Below are 22,922 nucleotides of genomic sequence, written 5' to 3' on the forward strand. Positions count from 1 at the left end.
CTCCTGACCTGCATAACCCACATCAGGGTAGCATAGGATGCCCCTGCCAGAAAGAGCAGCGCTCTTCCTGCTCGGCCCACGCCCGCTGGTGGTCATTGCTCTCTGACTCTGGAGTCCCCCAAAAAGGTACCACCACCAGCCATGAACTGACATGCCATTCAGGTACAGAGTAAAGCTAGGTGTCAATTTCTCACCTAGCTTTTCCATATCCTGGATGGCATGTATGCTTATAATTTCTGTGTTCCATAATGGCATATCTGCTTATCATAGATCAGCTATTATAGATAGATTTACTCATAACATTTAGTAAAATCTGTCCATAATAGCTGAATTATGATAAGCAGATATGCCATTCAGGAGCCCAGAAAAATCAGGTCACAATTTCTCACCTAGCTTTTTAATGCTCCTGAATGACATATCTTCTTATAGTCAAATCTGTCTAGAATAGCAGAGTTATATGTTATAGGCAAATCTGTCTATAGTAGCTGAGCTATTATAGGCAGATATGCCATTCAGGAGCATGAAAAAGCTCTGTGAGAAATTGTCACCCAGCTTTTCTGTGCTCCTTAGTGAGATTACCGCTTATATTAGTTAAGTTATTATAGACAGATTTTCCTATAATCTATAGTAAGGCATAGGCTATAATCAGAAATGGCATTCAGGAGCACGGAAAAGTTAGGTTATAATTTCTTACCTAGATTTTTCATGCTCCTAAATGGCATATCTTCTTATAATAGCTCAGCTATTATAGACAAATGTGAATTCGGGTAGAAGAAACAGGCATGGTCGCACATCTACATTCTTGTGTAATGATCTGATTGCTTCTCAGCATAATATCAAAAACTAACAAGTTTGTTAGTATACATTTTTGATCAAAAAGTACAAGCCCACTCGCCACGTCAAGGCCACCTATTTAGAGTGGGTCCCTAACGTCCCTAGCATAAAATGGTGTAGTACTGGGCGGCGACCACCACCGCCGCGACACCAGTGCCCACGGGGGGAACGACCCACTGGCAGAGCGGCCCCAATGCCACTCAAACCAGTCTATGGGTCGCACCTCCCCACAGACAAGGCGCCATAGACAAATATTCCTAGAAGTTATAGACAAATGTGCTTATCCTTTCCTGCCAAAAAGTAATAAAGTTGAATTAACCCCTTACCTAATAAAAGTTTGAATCCCCTCCCTTTTCTCATATTTCAAATAAAAAATGTAATCCCAAAAAATGATATATTAAAAAAATATATAATGGTGAGTACTCTGCATGGTCAGTGGCCCAATTTTGGGTATCGTTGGAATCCTATGGACCTACAGAATAAAGCTAGTGGCGGAAATTTATCAAATCCTGTGTAGAGGAGGAGAGTTGCAGTTGCCAATAGCAACCAATCAGATCGTTCCTTTTCATTTTTAAAAAGGTCTCTGAAAAATGAAAGAAGCTATCTGATTGGTTTCTATGGGCAACTGCAACACTCTTCCTCTACCCAGGTTTTGATAAATCTCCCAAAATGTGTCACTGTTTGTAGAAAGCCCTCAAAAATTGCATTTTTATTATTTTTATTTTTTTTCAATTTTGTCCCACAAATATATTTGTGTGTTTTTCACCGTAGATTTTGTGGTAAAATAAGTGATGTCATTGCAAAGAATAATTGGTGATGCAAAAAACAAACCCTTATGAGTCTGTAGGTGGAAAATAAGATTTATGTCTATTAGAAGGCAAAGAGGAAAAAACAAAACCCCAAAAATGAAAATTGACTTGGTACTGAAAGGGTTAAAGGCTATAAGCAGCATTACCATTCAGAAGCATGAAAAAGCTAGGTGTGAAGAGCCTTTCCTTGTTTCTGAATGACATATCTTCTTATAGCTGTACTACTTAATTCGTTGCTGGGTAATCCTGCGCCTAAAATGTTTCCCTACCAATTTTACAGAAACAATATACATCTGGAAGGAATCGTCACAGCGGTCTGAGCCAGATAGAAAAGAAAATGAAAGAGGACAACTCTAATGAGAGAAGATATTGCCTGTGAGTCCCACAAAGATATGGCATTATTACCATTTGGGCACTATAGATAGGCTGGGTTAACTCTTATGAAAAATGTGCGGAATGTCTGCATGGAAAACAAGTTTGGACATTCCGCACATTTGACTAACCGGAGGGCACTAGGACTGTTCAGGAATGTGCAGTCTCATAGACGGCAATGCATTTTCTTGCAGTATCCGCAGAAAGAATAGACTTCCCAGCAGAATCTGAATTTCCGCACCAAAAACATATGGCATAGAAATTCTGCCGTGTGAACAGTGCAGCAGAATCCCATTGAAATCAATAGGAATCTGCTGCTGTGGAATATTAATGCAGAATTCCCCACGGACATTCTGCTCTCTAAACATACCCATAGGGGGAGATTTATCAAAACCTGTGCAGAGGAAAAGTTGCCCAGTTGCCCATAGCAACCAATCAGATCGCTTCTTTCATTTTTCAGAGGCCTTGTTAAAAATGAAAGAAGTGATCTGATTGGTTGCTATGGGCAACTGGGCAACTTTTTCTCTGCACAGGTTTTGATAAATCTCCCCCATAGAGTGTTTGATTAGAGATGCCAAGGGTGCTGGATAATTGCTAAAATGTTTTCCAACCAATCCTGCAGAAACAATTCACATATGGAAGAAATCGTGCCAGATAGAAAATAAGAGGACATCCCTGAACAGAGAGAATATTGCCTGTGAGTCCCACAAAGGTAGGGTATTATTACTATTTGGGCACTATACAGTCATGGCCGTAAATGTTGGCACCCCTGAAATTTTTCAAGAAATGAAATGAAGTATTTCTCACAGAAAAGGATTGCAGTATGACATGTTTTGCTATACACATGTTTTATTCCCTTTTGTGTGTATTGGAACTAAACCAAGGAAGGGAGGGAAAAAAAGCTAATTGCACATAATGTCACACCAAACTCCCAAAAAAAGGCTGGACAAAATGATTGGCACCCTTTCAAAATTGTGGAAAAATAAGATTGTTTCAAGCATGAGATGCTCCTTTAAACTCAACTGGGGCAAGTAACAGGTGTAGGCAATATAAAAATCACACCTGAAAGTAGATAAAAAGGAGCAAAGTTCACTTTGTCTTTGCATTGTTTGTCTGTGTGTGCCACACACTAAGCATGGACAATAGAAAGAGGAGAAGAGAACTGTCTGAGGACTTGAGAACCAAAATTGTGGAAAAATATCAACAATATCAAGGTTACAAGTCCATCTCCAGAGATCTAGATTTGCCTTTGTCCACAGTTGCCTTTGGCAACATTATCAAGAAGTTTGCAACCCATGGCACTGTAGCTAATCTCCCTGGGTATGGACGGAAGAGAAAAATTTATGAAAAGTGTCAGCGCAGGATAGTCCGGATGGTGGATAAGCAGCCCCAAACAAGTTCCAAAGATATCCGAGCTCTCCTGCAGGCTCAGGGAGCATCAGTGTCAGCGTAAACTATCAGTCGACATTTAAATGAAATGCTATGGCAGGAGACCCAGGAGGACCCACTGCTGACACAGAGACATAAGAAAACAAGACTACATTTTGCCAAAATGAACTTGAGTAAGCCAAAATCCTTCTGGGAAAACGTCTTGTGAACAGATGAGACCAAGATAGAGATTTTTGGTAAAGCACATCATTTTACTGTTTACCGAAAATGGAATGATGCCTACAAAGAAAAGAATACAGTACCTACAGTGAAATATGGTGGAGGTTCAATGATGTTTTGGGGTTGTTTTGCTGCCTCTGGCACTGGGTGCCTTGAATGTGTGCAAGACATCATGAAATCTGAGGATTACCAATGGATTTTGGTACAGCCCAGTGTCAGAAGGCTGGGTTTGTGTCCAAGATCTTGGGTCTTCCAGCAGGACAATGACCCCAAACATACGTCAAAAAGCACCCAGAAATGTATGGGAACAAAGGGCTGGAGAGTTCTGAAGTGGCCAACAATGAGTCCAGATCTAAATCCCATTGAACACCTGTGGAGAGATCTTAAAATTTCTGTTGGGAAAAGGCGCCCTTCCAATAAGAGAGACCTGGAGCAGTTTGCAAAGGAAGAGTGGTCCAACGTTCCTGCTGAGAGGAGATGAGGCTTATTGATGGTTATAGGAAGTGACTGATTTCAGTTATTTAATCCGAAGGGTGTGCAACCAAATATTAAGTTTTATTAATTTTGTTCAACCCATTCTTGGAGTTTGGTGTGACATTATGTCCAATATATTTTTTTTCCTCCCTTTTTTGGTTTAGTTCCAATACACATAAAAGGGAAAAAACGTGTATAGCAAAATGTGTTACTGCAATCCTTTTCTGTTAGAAATACTTCATTTTCTAGAAAAAATTTCATGACTAGATAGAGGTGGAGATTTATCAAAACTTGTGTAGAGGAAAAGTTGCTGAGTTGCCCATAGCAAAAAATCAGATTGCTTCTTTCATTTTAACACAGTCTCTGAAAGAATAAAAAAAAGCGATCTGATTGGCTGCTGTGGGCAGCTCAGAAACTTTTCCTCTGGACACTAACACATATTCAGCAATCCTGGTAATTTAATGTGCATAAAACATGTGAACTTGTACTTTGTGTTAAAACAAAATTGCTTTGTGTTGCGTTTTCATGTTATATATTTCGATAAAAAGGCCCTTCAAAATCTTCAGCACCAGGTCCATGATGCTCTTAATCCGGCCCTGATTAGGACAGGACCCAGGAACATGCAGAAATCGGCAGCTAAATGACAGCTGATCCTGGTAACGCAGGGCAGAAGTCCTGCACAGAACAAGCTCAGCAGCTGCTCATCCCCTGCATGTGATCAGCATTGTGTGACAGGAAACTCCAGGTATAGAGAAAGTCCTGTCACAATGTTTACAGCATGTCAGCTATCATCCTCATCACACCTCAGGGAGGGTAAGTGTAGTAGGTGGTTCTATATTATTAGGTTCTGTTCCCCCTTTCTTCCTCCCTTTTATTTCCTCTGCAACCCTCACTGAGCTCTGTGTTTCTCCACTTACTGTGTTCTGCTCCCCCTGGGCTGTGCTTAGTGTGTGTGCCAGGGGCGGACATATTGCCTATGCAGCTGGTACAGCTGCACAGGGACCCAGCATGTGAGGGGGCCTGCCACCCTTTCCATGGCCCGCTCCAGCATTAGGCCACGCGCTGGTGGGGGCCTCGCTCTGGCCCCGAACTCCGCAAGTTTGACAGCACCCGGACGGACGCTGCGTCTGACCAGCCCCTGCTATGGCTGAGCGCGTTCTGCTCCATCACGTCTGTCAAGTCCCTGCCGGGCCCAGCCCCCGAATCCTCACCGCCGCAGGAGAGGAGCGCAGGGGACTCCAAGTCCAAGAAGATTAGAGTAGTCGGTGGCGCCTCACAGCCTCTTCCTGTGACCCGCTGCAGCTAGCGTCCGTTTTCCCCGTGGTCCAGGCTGCCTGTTACTTCAGGTCAGATGTGGGCCCCAACCGTGTTCAGCACAGCACATGGCCCAGTGCCGAGCTGCCTGTGCCTCCTCTGCTACTCTACTACCAGGTAAGTGTGTCTGTGTCTGTGTGTGTGTGTCAGTGTGTGTCTGTCTATGTGTTGGGGGGGCTATGCTACCTGATGTGGGGAAACTGCTACCTAATGTGGGGAAACTATGCTGCCTAATTTGTGGAAACTATGCTACCTAATGTGGGGGGCCTGAATGAGCTGCGGCATATGGGGGCCTTAATAAATTATTAACAACTGATATTAGGGGGGGTCCTCCTGAGGAACTGATGTGTTGGGGGGGGGGGGCCCTGAGGAACTGATATGTGTGGGGGGCCCCCCTGAGCAAGTGACATGTGGGGTCCACCTGAGTAAGTGACATATGGAGAGGGGGGGGTCCTGAACAATTGACATGAGGGTGGGGGAGGCACATTCTTTGCATAGGGGCCCTCTTGAAAATGGCGGTGAGAGACCGCTGAAACGTTGTCCACTACATCATGGAATAAACCACATGTTTTGCTTTTCTTCATTTTGGAGTGCTGCCTACTATTTACTTTATATCAAGGGAACTGGAGCACCGAGGCTTTTTTGTGCCTGCACTCAAACTACATTCAATTTGGTCTGGATGTGCTGCTTTTTATTGGAGATATATATACCCATTTTATAGTGATTTGATTTTTACATTTTTCATTTATGTATCCGACTCTGTTTGATTTCTATTTCATATTTTAGTGGTCTTCAAACTGTGGCCCTCCAGATGTTGCAGCTGCTGGGAGTTGTAGTTTTGCAATTTCTAGAGAGCCATTTACCAACACACTCTGTCGCCTCCTGTGTCACAACCACTGCAGCCGGCGCTGGTAAGGATCCCATTGCCATCAGCACCCCGTGTGGGGCAGTGACTGGAAATGCCAAGGGTGTACAGGTATGCCCTTGGTCCTTAAGTACCAGAATGCAAGGGTGTACCTGTACGCCCTTCATCCTTAACGGGTTATAAAAAAAAAATGTGCTGCTTTCTTTTCCTTGCCAAAAAATGGCATGCAAAAGTTGTGTGTATTTGTAGGCAAAAACCTCCTTTTTCTTTCTCCTCTATGTTCCTTTATTTGTGTTTTTCCACAACAAAATAGTGTGCATTAGTATGTCTAAAAAAAAAAAAAAAAAAAACACTGCATGTAAAAATATATAAATAACTAAAATAAAAAGCGAAAATGCCATACTTGCAGAGGGCCAAAGACATTGGAGGAGATTTATCAAAACCTGTGCAAAGGAAAAGTTGCCCAGGTGTCAAAAGCAACCAATCAAATTGCTTCTTTCATTTTGCAGAGGCCTTGTTAAAAATGAAAGAAGTGAGCTAATTGGTTGCTATGGGCAACTGGGCAATTTCCTCTGCACAGGTTTTACCGTGTTTCTCCGAAAATAAGACCGGGTCTTATATTAATTTTAGTCACAAAAAACACACTAGGGCTTATTTACAGGGTAGGGCTTATTTATTTATGGGGGGGGGGGGCTGCAGGAGTGTGGAGGATGGGAGGCTTTAGCAGTGTGGACGATGCCGCACCCCCCCATCTTCCACACTGCCACAGCCCCCCATCCTACCACAGCCCCCATCCTCCACACTGCTATACAGCCCCTCATCCTCCCACTGCCCCCCATCCTCCACACTCCCGCAGCCCTCCATCCTCCACACTCCTGCAGCCCCCCCCATCCTCCACACTCCTGCAGCCCCCCCCCATCCTCCACACTGCTACAGCCTCCCCTTCCCCCGTCGTCCTCCACACTCCTACAGTGCCCCCCACCCCTCTGCCATACTAAACCAGCACTTCCCCACCTTCATAGTGTCCGCAAATGAAGCTGCAGCTCTCGGCGGCGGCGGGATCTCCTTCTGCTGCTTACCGGTAGCAGCCGGAGCAGGGACACGTCCGTAACGTGTGGCGTGCACACGCGCAGACGTTTTAAAGCGACAGCATCCCTGCCCCGGCTCATTTAACTTGCCATGGGACCAGCCAAAGGTGGGAGCGGGTGGGGTCCGCATCGCATTACTGGCGGCCGCAGTTCCCCAGTTGAGTAACCCTGGCCCTAGGTCTTATTTTCGGGGTAGGGCTTATTGCAGCCCACCCCGATAATCCAGCTAGGGCTTATTTTCGGGGTAGAGTGTATTTTTGGGGAAACAGGGTAGTAAATCTCCCCCATAGTGGCTAGAGTCAATAGTGTAATATGAAATGCTATATCCACATGTGTTTTTGTTAGATATAGATATTGATATATATACCGTAGATAGATAGATTTTTACACATACATATATTACATATATTTTATTAGCACCATAATATACCTGTACCAATGTAAATCTGTCTATAAATTTATTTTAAAAAAAATATATATATATGGGTGTATGTGTATACGTGTGTGTGTGTGTGTGTGTGTGTGTGTATATATATATATATATATATATATATAACATATATATTTTATCTTTTTTAATTTATAGACAGATTTATTATACATTGGTACAGGTGTATTATACATTGGTCACTTGTATTAGTTACTAAATGAAAGACACCATAAGGGTACATAAGCTGCTGCTGAATTTCTGTAGTGTAAACATACCCTTATGCTGTCCACAATAGTGGATACAGTTGAAAGGTTTGGGATTTTTAGCTGAAAGCTACAGGAGTAGCAACACATCAGATGGCAGTGAAGACTCATGGGAAATGTAGTCTTCAGTTGATAAGCAGTGAATACTGTGCGAGCAAGGGGGCATAGTTTACCTACCGTATTTATCGGGGTATGCCACGCACCGGCCTAGAACACGCACCCTCATTTTACCGAGGATATTTGGGTAAAAAAAGTTTTTTACCCAAATATCCTTGGTAAAATGAGGGTGCGTGTGTGTGCATGCGTATACCCCGATACACTGTTTCTGACCCCGCAGAAGCCCCCAGGAAAGGCAGGGGGAGAGAGGCCATCGCTGCCGCTTCTCTTCCCCTGCCTTTCCTGGGGTCTAGAGCCTATTCTCTCCCCCTGACTATCGGTGCCGCTGCCCGTTCTCTCCCCCTGGCTATCGGTGCTGCTGCCCCATTGCCGGCACCGATATCCAGGGGGAGAGAAGGGGCAGCGGCACCCATTGCCGGCGCCGCTGTCCCGTTGCCTCCCCCATCCCCGGTTGTATAATTACCTGTTGCCGGGATCGGGTCCGCACTGCTTCAGGCCTCTGGTGTGCGTCCCCTGCGTCATTGCTATGCGCTGCGAGACGCAATGATGTCACTCGTCATTGCGCCGTGCAGTGCATAGCAACGACGCAGGGGCCGCACATCGTTGCTATGCACTGCACGGCACGGCGCAATGACGAGTGACGTCATTGCGTCTCGCAGCGCATAGCAACGACACAGGGGACGCACACCAGAGGCCTGAAGCAGCGCGGACCCGACCCCGGCAACAGGTAATTATACAACCAGGGAAGCAACGGGGCAGCGGCGCCGGCAATGGGTGCCGCTGCCCCTTCGCTCTCCCTGTCTGTCGGCGCCGCTGCCCCATTGCCGGCGCCGCTTCTCTCCCCCTGGCTATTGGCGCCGGCAATGGGGCAGCAGCACCGATAGACAGGGGGAGAGAACGGGCAGCGGCACCGATAGCCAGGGGGAGAGAAGGGCCGGCAGCAGGGCTCTAGACCCCAGGACAGGCAGGGGCAGAGAAGCCGGCAGCGACGGCAGGTCTCTGCACATGCAAAGCCGCTGCAGTTCATTGATTTAAAGCGCCCGCTTTAAATCATTGAACTGCAGCGGCTTATCGGCTTATAACACGCACATAGACTTTAGGCTAAAAATTTTAGCCTAAAAAGTGCGTGTTATACACCGATAAATACGGTAATTATCATTATTAAAAATCTATAAAACGGATCTACTAGGAACAGTGACTAAATATAAGTGCTCCACATGCCTTATCTCAGGAATGGTGAAAGTCTGACAACCCTTTTAATCCTAACAGCAGCACACAAATATGCAAGGTTTCCAAACAGTTTTGTTTCTGCCATTTTTTGTAAAACTGCCACTGCAGTTTTATAGCCAAAGCCAGAAGTGTATTTAGAGGGATGGGAAATATAAAGGAAGGACTTCTCTGACTTTGGCTCAAAAACTGCAGTGGCAGTTTTCAAACAAATGACAGAAAAAAACTGGAAACCTAGCCTTAATAACATACCATTTAGGAGTGGAGGTTCATTTCATTTGATTTAGCTTTATTTTTTTATTTTTTTTTTATTTTTTTTTTATTCCATTGGTTTTACAAGTACAGGGGCAGGCAAACCTAATCATTGTGCTGCTAAGAGAAAACAGATCAGTATTAGAAATCAATGCTTTTCTCAGAATAGTCAAATGGTGTGGAATTTATTTCAAAAAGAGGTGTTAAAGGGGTATTCGGCCCCTAAACATCTTATCCCCTATCCAAAGTGGATCCCCGCGTTCTCAGTAGCGGCACTCCGCCATCAACACAGCACAGGGGCAGGAGCACCGTGATGTCACGGCTCCGGGACCTCCTGACGTCTTGCCCTGCCCCCTTAATTTAAGTCTATGGGAGGGGGCATGACTGGCGCCACACCCATTCCCATAGACTTGTATTGAGGGGGCTGAATGTGACGCCCCTGTATCGTGCCGTCATCACGCACAGAGATTTTCCTCTGTGCTGTGATGATGGCGGGGTGCAGCTACTGAGAAGGCGGGGGTCCCCAGCAACAGGACCCCTGTGATCAGACATCTTATCCCCTATCCTTTGGATAGGGGATAAGATGTCTAGGGGCGGAGTACCCCTTTAATGCTAGGCTCAGGTGGGTTGTAAATATGAGGCTGAGAGCATGTATTTTATACTGACCTCTTTAAAGCAAAAATGACAAGCTGTTCCCCCGCACTAAACCCAATTTCCCTTCATCCACTCCAACCACTGGCTGAACCTGATGGACCTGGAAAGAGGGGTATTAAAGGGGTGGGGAACTCCGGTGGAAAACAATCAACTGGTGCCAGAAAGTTAAACAGATTTGTAAATTACTTCTATATAAAAATCTTAATCCTTTCAGTACTTATCAGCTGCTGTATACTACAGAGGAAGTTCTTGTCTTTTTGAATTTATTTTCTTTCTGACCACATTTCACTCTGCTGACACCTCTGTCCGTGTCAGGAACTGTCCAGAGTAGGAGCAAATCCCCATGGCAAACCTCTCCTGCTCTGGACAGTTCAGTAGTCAGACAGAAAGGAAATTCAAAAAGAGAAGAACTAACTTTGAAGAATACAGCAGCTGGTAAGTACTGTAAGGATTAATATTTTTTAATAGAAGTAATTTACAAATCTGTTTAACTTTTTTGCACTAGTTGACTAGTACCCCTTTAAACAGGATGATGTTTATCAACACAATGTCTATCCTTGTATAAAAACATCCTTCAAAAACCTTTTTTTGCAACAGTCTTTGTTTGTTCTGTAGAAAAAACTTTCTAATGGAATGACAGAAGCCTTATTAAAAAAAAAATCTGTAGGGCCAATAACTGGTTAATTTAGGGGGAAAAAACTACAATAAAAAAAAAGCCTACAAACGTTCTGCTTTGACCAGGTGCCATAGAGCAAAAGGTTAGCGATAACCTGGCTACTAACACATGACTTGGGACAGTGGCACAACAGGTGCATCGTGGTACATATGGTCCACATAGCAGCTGCACAACACAAAACTTTAGAAGATTTTTTATAAATACTTTTTTGTATGCGCAGCAGCATTTTATAAATGGTTGCAAAGGAGCATTTAAGAGTTTAATCCGATTAATGCTTTAGAACGAGGACACACATGAATTACACAGGATACACAGTGTTGGATTGTTTCACATATTTTAAGGTTTCGCAAAACCATTTCCTTTTGAGGTAGAAATATTAATTATATTGTCATGTTAGTCACTATAAACAACAGCAATGACTTATCATAGACTGAGGATGGTTCCAAACATCTCTTGTACGGTAGATCTTGCGTGCACAGTTGTTATTACTGCCAGTTGTGTTTATTTGCTGAGTAATGCCGTTTCTTTTAGAGTAAATATCCCAGAGAAATTGTGAACGGATTATAGGATTGGTTAATTTGCTTTGGGCCAAGAAAATGTTTTTTTTTGTATTTTTTTTTTTTTTGTATTCAAAAGCAGAAGAAATTGTTATAAACTTCCTCAATTATTATTTTGTAAACCATAAAAGTAGATACAACCATTTTCAGATTCTCTTTTATAGTCTTAATTCCCAGTGTATTAGAAGTTTGGCAGTACAGTAAATCACTTGCCTGTAAAGCTCAGTGTAACCCCCTCTACTATGCTAAGGGGTAGTCTCATTAAGACAACACTTGTCCTAGCACCTGTTGGGGGCAGCTCATGATCAGAGCGATATGTCACAGCTGCTAGAAACCAGCAACAAACTCCAGTTGTCCATGTATTCCATAGACTACTATTCACTCAAATTGTTACGAAAATACTGGAAAATCAGGCACATGCACAAGCTACAAAACACCACAAAACCATGCACAGCTTTACGGTGCACCTATTTAAAGCATCCCTTAAATAGGAATTTACAAACCAAAAATACAAGGGTGTGTTCATACTTTCATGTTCTTTTTCCATTTCCATCCATGTGACCAAGAGATACAAAAAAGGATACCCCAACTGATCCACTAACTTGATCCACAATAACTTGCTACATAGGTAAAATACTGGTGTAGCTTAGTATACTTTACATCTTTATGAAAATAAAAACACCTTTTCTGACTTCAACAATTCATTGGGGGGCTTGGAGTTAAAAAATTAATAGGAATTGGGTGAGAATGAACGTTGTTACACCGAGGTACTGAGTTACTCTACCCAAAGGTGCCAAGGAAATAGAAGTGCTCAAACATAAGTGGAATCAGACGTCTAGGTGTGGACAGGAATGAAATTGTTCTGAATACAGGGTTTAAAAAATGTTTTAAAAAAAGGTTGGGAAAAAAATGACAATTTAAAAAAAAAAATCCTTAATGACACAGGATGTATATTTACGTCCTGCGCCGATCAAAACAAAAATATTACTGATAAAAACTTCAGATCACGGCGCAAAAAAATAGCCCTCATACATCCCCCATCTGCGGAAAAATAAAAAAAAGTTATAGGTCAGAAGAGGAAATTTTTAAACATATAAATTTTTCTGCATGTAGTTAGGATTTTTCCCAGAAGTACGACAAAATCAAACCTATATAAGTAGGGTATCATTTTAACCATATGGACCTACAGAATAATGCACTGCGTAGAAATGGAACCCCCAAAAGTTACAAAATGGTGTTTTTCTTCAATTTTGTCGCACAATTATTATTTTTTTCCCGTTTTCACCATGGATTTTTGGGTAAAAAGTCACTGTAAAGTAGAATTGGTGGTGCAAAAATAAGCCATAATATGGATTTTTAGATGGAAAATTGAAAGGGTTATGATTTTTAAAAGTTAAGGAGGAAAAAATGAAAATGCAAAAACTGAAAAACACTGAGTCCTTAAGGGGTTAAAAAAAATTCTCCCCCAAAAGTTTGTTTTTCATAATTCTTTAGAAGAAAAAAAAAATTTGGAAGAAAAAATTAAGATGTAGCTGGTTCTCTGTCAATTAACGTATATTTTATTAGAATTAATTGAATAGATTTATAAAATAAGCATATAAGACTAGAATCTGAGCAGGGCCCTTGCTACAGATTCAGATGGTCAATCTCACAGTAGACCATGTAATAAAATGCAATGCATATGCTGTTTAGTGAATGCAATCTGCCGCCTTACTTAAATCCAAATGTTAATTCTGGTACTAGGATCGTAACCTAGGATGTATATATGTTGTTAAAACTGGTATAGCTACAATATAAGGGCATCTTTGGTGGAAAACTAGGATCTTAGATAATGCCAAGTGCGGATTTGGAACAGTTAATGGCAGTCTGTTAGTACTACGGCACAAGCCATTTGAGATAGCAATAAATCCAGTTGGAAAGAAAATTGTTATGACAAACTACTCATCTGTAATAGTTATGCATCACAGGTTGGCACAGGCTGCTCCCGGCCTAAAATTGTCTTTTACCTGTGGTCCCAAGGTAGAGATCGTAGCTGTTTACAGGTGAAGCGAAGATCGTTGCTGTGAGAAGACAACTGTGAGAAGTGCTGTTTGTGTTGTACAGCGTGCAGGTGCCGGCTCCCTTGGCGGCTCTGTGGCACGGACTGGCGTCCGGCTCAGGATGGTGGTAGTTGAATAGCGCAAGTAGCGCTGGCAAACCTGATCAGAGAGCTATCCTCGTGCAGCAGATAAGCACGTAAACACACCATGTGGTGGTCCTAGGTTGCAGGGACTGCAGCTCTTGTGAGGAGCTGATCATGAGAATTTGCAGAAGCAGTAGGGTGGCAATGGTAGTTAGTAGATTGCGTGGGTATCGCCAGACGTGTTTCAGAGGAGTCGCCCTTTATCAATGGCTGTATGTGACTGAATGGGGTATGGCAGGCTTTTAGAGTGTGCCATTTTGATTGGTAACCATTTGTCAGTGGAACACTTATCCTGGATCCTATTTCACATGATCAGGGGTTGTGCATTGTTGGGAAGTTAAATAAAGAAATAAGATACAAAAAAAAATGCATACGTACATATGGTACCTTCCATGGGTAGCTAAAATACATTCGAAAAATAATGAAATTTAAATAGAATATAACGTTTAAAAGAGAATATACCAGCTAAAACCTAATTTTCACAATATGAACTAATGGTAATGTTGCCAGTAAAACAGCAATACTAATCGATATGAGTGTCACAATAGTGTATGATAAATGTATATCATACATGATTAACCTGGGTAAGTTATACAAATCTTAATGTGTTAATGTTCATATAGTGAAGTGTACGTCAGAATAGAAAAATAAGTACATATGAAGATATAAATACATGGAATATAGATTATTGAAAATAAATGAATATTATATGGTAGATTAGGATGGACATGATAAAAATGAGCATAGAAATAAAATTAAAATAATGAAAATAAAAATAGATATAAAATAAAAATTGAATAAATTAAGATAATATAATAAATAAAAATAAATAAAATATAAATTTAAGCTGCGGTAAGAAGAATGGACATCTGCTGATAACTGATAGTGAAACTTTCTAGAAGGAAAGTCCTGTGTGCTAGGGTCTGGAAACCGTCCAAGCGCTAGAATTGGACGGGGAACAGATCAGAGCCCAACAGGAGTTCTAAAGAAATCCAAATAACTCCAACTCTGAACTCAGACCTGTGGGTTCTAATGATTCAAATTCCTAGATCTTGCATGATTCGGATCTTGACATTTTTGCCAAGAAATTGCCTCCCCTCCAGTCTTTCCTGATGATCTGTATGCCATAAAATTTTAGTTGTGACAGACCCTGATTGTGATGTGCACCAACTTCCCCGAAAGTAAGCGGAAAGTGGGTGTTTTTCATTTCCTTTTTTAATATTGTATATGTGCTGATATTTCGTGTTTTTTGTGATCTTTTGGTCCTCCATACATATTTGTTGCATGTGCACTGCAGGATATAGATAACCTGTTTCGTGTTGCATGTAGTGGTTTCTATTATGACCCACTTAAAACGGTATGATGTGGACTGAATTTCTGTGGTAGTTTTGGAAAAATGTTAGCTTGCAATTAGGACTGGTTCCACATCGGTGGAAACCTTTGATGGCTAACCAAGTATCATTTCTTTCTGTGTGGGAATTTTGAATGGTTGGAGCAACTAGGAGACCTAAATTCGGGGCTTTAGTGTATACGATTTTCGGGAGAGGTGGTATGATATGATGTAATGATTAATCTTGATGTAAAAGGTGCCAATTGTTGCAAATGATTGTTTCAACTTTCTTATGTGCGTTATACGGTAATATGAGGCGAATCTCATTATCAGTGTGATCTTTGATTTTTGGGGTGTCTTCGAAATATGAATATCTCTCTTGTTTTGAAATCTTGTACATTGCATTCTGGAGGATTCTATGTGGATAACCTCGTTCTTGAAATTTGGTAGTGAGGTCTTGCGCTTTGATTACGAATTGCGCAGTTTCAGTGCAATTCCTTCTGATTCTTCTATACTGTCCCACCAGAATATTAAGAAGCCATCTGGGTAAATGACAACTGGAAAATAATATAAGACTGTTTGTGGAAGTGGGCTTGTGGAATATACTACATACGGGTTTTTCCTGAGAAGCTGGAGATGGTGAGGTCTAAGAAGTTTATCTGGGAATAATCAGTGGATAATGTACAGAGGGGCAAAAAAGTATTTAGTCAGCCACCAATTGTGCAAGTTCTCCCACTTAAAAAGATTAAATAGGCCTGTAATTTTCATCATAGGAAAAAAAATCCATAAAATCACATTGTCTGATTTTTAAAGAATTTATTTGCAAATTATGGTGGAAAATAAGTATTTGGTCACCTACAAACAAGTAAGATTTCTGGCTCTCACAGACTTCTTCAAGAGTCTCCTCTGTCCTCCACTCGTTACCTGTACTAATGGTACCTGTTTGAACTTATCAGTATAAAAGACACGTGTCCACAACCTCAAACAGTCACACTCCAAACTCCACTATGGCCAAGACCAAATAGCTGTCGAAGGACACCAGAAACGAAATTGTTGACCTGCACCAGGCTGGGAAGACTGAATGTGCAATAGGCAATCAGCTTGGTGTGAAGGAATCAACTGTGGGAGCAATTATTAAACTGATAATCCACGCATGATCTCACCCGTGGTGTTGAAATGATAACAAGAACGGTGAGCAAAAATCCCAGAACCACATGGGGAAACCTAGTAAATGACCTGCAGAGAGATGGGACCAAAGCAACAAAGGCTACCATCAGTAACACACTACGCCACCAGGGACTCAAATCATGCAGTGCCAGATGTGTCCCCCTGCTTAAGCCAGTACATGTCTGGGCTCGTCTGAAGTTTGCTAGAGAACATTTGAATGATCCAGAAGAGGATTGGGAGAATGTCATATGGTCAGATGAAACCAAAGTACAACTTTTTGGTAAAAACTCAACTCGTCGTGTTTGGAGGAGAAAGAATGCTGAGTTGCATCCAAAGAACACCATACCTACTGTGAAGCATGGGGGTGGAAACATCATGCTTTTGGGCTGTTTTCCTGCAAAGGGACCAGGGTGACTGATCTGTGTAAAGGAAAGAATGAATGGGGCCATATATCGTGAGATTTTGAGTGAAAACCTCCTTCAATCAGCAAGGGTATTGAAGATGGGTCTTTCAGCATGACAATGATCTCAAGCATACCGCCCAGGAAACGAAGGAGTGGCTTTGTAAGAAGCATTTCAAGGTCCTGGAGTGGCCTAGCCAGTCTCCAGATCTCAACCCCATAGAAAACCTTTAGAGGGAGTTGAAAGTCCATGTTGCCCAGCGACAGCCCCAAAACATCACTGCTCTAGAGGAGATCTTCATGGAGGAATGGTCCAAAATACCAGCAACAGTGTGTGAAAACCTTTGTGAAGACTTACAGAAAACGTTTGACCTCTGTCATTGCCAACAAAGGGTATATAACAAAGTATTGAGATGAACTTTTGTTATTGACCAAATACTTATTTTCCACCATAATTTGCAAATAAATTATTTTAAAATCAGACAATGTGATTTTATGTATTTTTTTTCCATTAGGTCTCTCATAGTTTAGGTATACCTATGATGAAAATTACAGGCCTCTCTCATCTTTTTAAGTGGGAGAACTTGCACAATTGGTGGCTGACTAAATACTTTTTTTCCCCTACTGTAAATTTTAGGGTGTGGTTGTGTTTAAATTTTGGATGAAGGGGACTAGTTCTGTGGGTAATTTGTCCCAGATGAGTATGATATCATCAATGTAGTGCCGCCATAGGACCAGACCCGTGCCTAGGTGATTGTAGACACCTCCCATGCCGACATAAATAGGTTGGCATAACTAGGCGCAAATCTGGTTCCCATGGCGGTGCCTGTCTGCTGTAAATAATAATTATGGAGTTTGGAGTTTATATTTTTAAGGCTGTTTTCTCCAGTTTAACACTTATTGTTAAAAACATTCTTTCAAATCAGTACTTTCTTACTTTCTTAAAATACACCCTCTTTTTAAATTTTATGATTTTGCACATCAGTACAAAATGGGAAAAAAATTGCTAATTAGAAGATATTAAAATGAACTAATACAGCCTTTCATATCAGTAGTGATCTAGAGAGAATAAACTGTTGCACCCCATCTACCTGGGAAGGGTTATAAGGCCATTTCCAAACAATCTGAAGTCAATTAATCTACAGTGAGAAATAGTATTCACAAGTGGAATACATTCAAGATGGTTGACAATCTTTTCAAGAGTGGGCATCCTAGAAAAATTCACTCCAAGATCGTGCAATACTCAGAGAAATTGCAAAATATACAAGAGGTACAGCTCAGATTTAGGCTATCTCCACGATAGAAACATCTGGCATGGAAATTCTGCCATTTAAACAGTGCAGCACCCTGTTGCAGAATGTCCGTGCAGAATTCTTCAGAAATTAAATCCTGTAAACCTAGCCTTACAGACCGCAATTAGCATGTTATATGTATAAAGGAAAACGGTCACCCGTTCATCCACACTATAACCTGATACACCGGGTTCTAGTACGGGTGAACAGGAGACCGATGCAGGGTCTCTGACTGCTATACCTGCCTCCCGTCCGGAGCCCCAATCCCCCGAAGGTCCCCCTCTTCCAGTGCTGACTTGCTCTTTGAGGCGAGCCCGCTGGCTGGATTAAAATATTCATAAGCGCTGGTCACGTGAGCGCTCGTGCCTACTGAGCTCTTACGTGACTGGCGTTTATGAATATTTAAATCTGTAATCTGTGCTTGGCAGATAGGAGGTCACCAACTAGCCTTCTGCTAACATGGAAACCATTGGGACCCCACAATCGCATTGTGGGGTTACCGATGGGGGACAGAAGAGCCCCCTCACCCTGTCAATCCCAGTACTGACCATGGCATCAATGGGGTTAATGCTACCGAGACCAGGGTAATCTTGGTTTTGGCAGCTGTGACGGGATCCTGACTGTGATTGACAGCCAGGTCCCGCTGCTGATTTTGTGTGCTGTGTCCTGGAGTGCAGGAGATCAGTAGGATGTATGCATATATCCTATTGTGCATACCTGTCGGAAGATAGGACCTATGCATAAGTCCTATAGTGAAAAGGGGTTAAGGTGGTTTTGTATTCTTATGATAGGAACATGCATTTAGGTTAGGTGCAACTTAATAAGTAAAATGACTTGCTCCAGGGCAGCTGTCTCTGGTAATGCCTTACATGCCAAGAGGATTGGAAATAAATGTGCACTTAATGGGCAGTAACTCATAGGTAAAACATTTTTCCATATTTAATGTTTAATGAAAAAAGTACTGGCATAAAAACAATATGGTGCCCATTAAAATACATTTGATTTAAGTATCCGTAAAAGCAGTTTCTGTACATCCACGAAGTTCTGTGTCTCAAATGCACAGTTATTATGGGCCTGGGATTTCTTTGGCAAACCAAATTTTAGTACATGGAAAACATTTTTTCTGTGGACTAAATGTATCCTTGCGCAGTCAGGGCCAGGAAAATCGTTGACAATATAATACTCTGACAGTCAAGCAACCTTAAAAATTCTTGGGCTTCTGGGCTCCATTTTAATGCCAACTACATGAAACTGAAAAATGAATAATAAAGCATAATTTTACTGTCTCCTGAAATGAGTCGGATCAGCTGGCGTGCCAGGGAGTGATGCGCACAGCTGCATGCTTCTCCTGGTTCTATCTAGAGATTGGTGGGGGTCTCAGCACTGAGACCCTGAACAATCGAACAATCTAAACTTTTGACATGTCTGGGTGACTGTAACATGTCACTGTATCATGTTTTTATAACTTAATGCACTGGAATGTTTGTAAACTGTTTAGTAAATAAGAACAACTTTATTTAGCCTTAACTTAAAGGGGTTATCCACCATAAGGTGATTTTAGTTTGTACCTGCAAGACAGTAATGAACATGATTAGGAAGGATCTTGTTTTGGGGCTAAATGGCTATGTTGTGAGATTACTGTAACACTTACGCTAGCTTTTTGTGAACTGGTATTTCCGATTTGAGTTTTCTTTTTTACCTACAAATCCCATAATTCCATCTTCCTCCCTCCCACACATCAGCCACCCCACCCATTGAAACCTAAATGAGCTGCATCCATTCAAAAGACCTGTGGTTTTCGATCAGGGTGTCTACACCTGTTGCATTAGTTGCAGATTGAGCTCTCTCCCACCAAGCGATCCCTCCACCCATTGAAGCAGACAGGCTCCCTGTCATCAGCTGAGTCAGGTCTCGGCCGCATTGCAACCTGGGAAAAATCATCTGAGACAACAGTCATTTTGTATGCTGTTAACAATAAATATTGGGGCAATAATCACAGAAGAATTGTGAGAAAACCGTCTCACACAGGTACAGACACTATATTTTGAACTACACTAACTTTACAAATAAAAAAAATTCTTGGAATACCCCTTTAGAAAGACCACTCCATCCAACCCATGACTCTACAACCAGTCCAAATATGCCCACTTTTCTCACCCTCCTTTCACTTACACGGTGGTGACTCTAAACCAGTGTCATAGTCGGAAGATGTCACAACTGGTGCTATATGCAAGTATGAGCCATGACAAAGATTTGTTTCCCTAAGCTCAGCCCTTGTTTTTTGGAAACTTCTAAGTGTATAAACTACTTTTAACAAAATTAATTTAGGCATTATTTGTGACCTTTCATATTTTAATTTGCCTATCCACCTCAATTGTAAAGAACAGGTAAGGCGTGTTTGGCATACAGAGGTGCAAGAGGTGGGTTGGTCCAGCACACAACAGAGGTGGAAAGTTTTAGGACCCAGTTATCTGTTAAAAGAGCATGCCTTAGGCTAAGTTTCCACTTAAAAAAAAAAAAAAAAAAAACAATAAAACGTTCATTCTGCTGCATGGTGTTTTTTTTTTTTTTTGTGAAAAAATGCTGCTGCCAGATGTTAGCTGCAAGTCAATAGGAAACTGCAAAATGCCATATCCACTTGGCGTTTTTCAGTTTGTCTTTTTTTTTTTTTTTTATCCATTTGGCCTTTTCCTGCTCCTTGGCAGTTTTTCAAAATCGCAGCATGTTGATACTATGGCTTTTTTCACACAAATTGTGGCGTTGTTCTCCTATAAAAGTCTATGGGAGTGAAAACTCCATGTGGGTTTTAACTTTGGCGTTTTTGCGGTCTAAAAAAAGTGATGGAATTAACTGTTCTTATTAAATTTCGTAGGTTACCATATTAAAAAATAAGATACTGTAGGGATGGAAAAAAATGTATAGAAAGAAATTTTATATTTTTTAGAACAAAATTATTTTTTAATTTCTAATCAGGGACCAATTACTGTAAGCTGGCAGGGACATAAAAATGTAGCTGGCAATATTAACAATAGATAAAGGGGCCATGTAATTGTAAAAATATACTTTTTAAATTAATTTTGTGAAACTTTTTATTAGCAATGTATTTTAATTGTGTATTTTATAAAGTGTGTGGTTTTTACTTTTTTCTAACAGACTGTTCCATGCTGGGAGCTGTAGTACCTGTACTAATCGACAGATCGCAGCGGGTATCACTCCTGACACCAGTTGCGATCCTCTTGTATAATCTACAAAAGCCGATGGCATGGGCGCACTTCTCCACTCCCCTGTACTGTGCTCTGTGATATGAAGTTCTCTTCACATCACAGATTCATATTTGCCACTCAGAGCGGTGATTGGCCGGATGGTTCCGGCCAAACACAACTCTCAGGGCATATATGAATCTGTGATGTAAAGAAACTTTACATCTCAGAGTACAGTGTCGGGCAGGGGAGCAGAGAAGTGTGGCCATGCGTCCGGCTTCTATACATTATACAGGAGTGACACCCACTGCGATCTGTCTAATAATGAAGGTACTACAACTCCCACCATGGAGCAGAGTGGGCTCCATGTGTGGAGCAGTAGTACCTGCAGTAAGGGACAGTTTGCAGCGGGTGATACTGCCCTTTAGATTCCTGAGATGCAGAGCGGCTCTCTTCTGCACTTCGCATCTTTCTGCTGTATACGGCGAGCCAGTGATGTGAATAGACATTCACATCACTGATCCATATATGCCGCTCAGAGCAGTGATTGGCTGGCACCATCCGGCCAATCACAGCTCTGAGCGGCAAATACAAATCAGTAATGTGAATTTTTATTCACATCACTGGACGGCCCAGAGTTCAAAGCAGAGATGTGAGGGATGTAGAGAGCCGCTCCGCATCTCAGCAATATAAAGGACTATCGCATCGGGTGTCAGCAGTGACACCCGGGGCGATCTGTCTATTAGTACAGGTACTACAGCTCCCAGCATGGAACAGTCTGTTCCATGCTGGGAGTAGTAGTACCTAAATGAATAAAATCAGAGAATAAAGTAAAAAAAAAGTAAAACACACACTTTATAAAACATATAATTAAAATAAATTTAATAAAAGGTTTCACAAAATTAAACAAAATATATATTATTTTTACAATTAAATGGCCCCTACATTTTTAATATTGTCGGCTATATTTTTATTTCCCTGCCTGCTCCCATAAATTGGTCCCTGTTTGAAAATTAATAAAAAAAATATAAATTTCGTTAACTACAAATTTTTCCATCCCCACTGCATCCTTTTTATTTCTTTTTTTTGGTACCCAACAAAATTCTTTAAAAACGCCCGCAGGGAAACTGCCAGAGACAAAAGAAAAAATATTTTATAAATTTTTTTATTATTTTTTCACAAAGGAAAACCAAGTGGAAACTTTGCCTAACAAAACTAAGAATGTCTTTGGTGCCTTTGTATCTCTGTGTCATGCACCTCCCTCTACACTAGGATAATGTTGTATATAAAATTTATTTAGAATATATATATATATATATATATATATATATATATATATATATATATTATTTTTTTTCTTTTTCTTATTATGCCATTAACCCCTTAAGGAATAGCCATGAAAGAATAGCCATGTCTATTCTTTCTGCAGAGTCTGCACTGAAATTCATTGCCTTCTATGAGACGTCACATTTCCGTGTGGTTCTAGCACCAGCATTTTCTGCCGGCACTCTGCTGTCAGGAGAATGTTGCATGGAGATTTTCCATGCGGACATTCCCCCGTGTGAACATACCGGTAGCTTAACACCTACATAGTATGCCAGCAGGATCAAATGATTTTCTTACAGTGACATCTTGTGGCAGCAAGACCATCACAAGATGCAGAGTATGATACTATAGTGTAGAATGGTGAGTAATAACACAATTTGTGCTGTTTGTGACATGTTCCTTTATATGATGCAGTTCCTGCACCTAAATAGGTTTGTCCCATTTAAGTGGATAGGTCTGAGCTGTTACTCTAAGAACAGTCACTA

At 41.5% G+C, this 22,922-nt stretch overlaps 2 protein-coding genes across 4 annotated transcripts in view; one reads left to right on the plus strand and one right to left on the minus strand.

Moving 5' to 3' along the window:
• The window catches only part of NUDT6 (nudix hydrolase 6), a 62,427-nt gene that overhangs the window by 34,788 nt on the left and 4,717 nt on the right, over window positions 1-22,922 (plus strand). For both annotated transcript variants that reach the window (XR_008890900.1, XR_008890899.1), the window contains exons 6-7: window positions 1,924-2,018; window positions 2,638-2,727. The gene's annotated coding sequence lies outside the window, so the exon portion shown is untranslated. The remainder of the gene's footprint in view (window positions 1-1,923; window positions 2,019-2,637; window positions 2,728-22,922) is intronic.
• FGF2 (fibroblast growth factor 2) overlaps window positions 1-22,922 on the minus strand; it is a 66,294-nt gene that overhangs the window by 4,980 nt on the left and 38,392 nt on the right. The window lies entirely within an intron of this gene.

This window comes from Hyla sarda, chromosome 1, assembly GCF_029499605.1.
Source record: "Hyla sarda isolate aHylSar1 chromosome 1, aHylSar1.hap1, whole genome shotgun sequence".
In the NCBI taxonomy this organism is placed as follows: Eukaryota; Metazoa; Chordata; class Amphibia; order Anura; family Hylidae; genus Hyla; species Hyla sarda.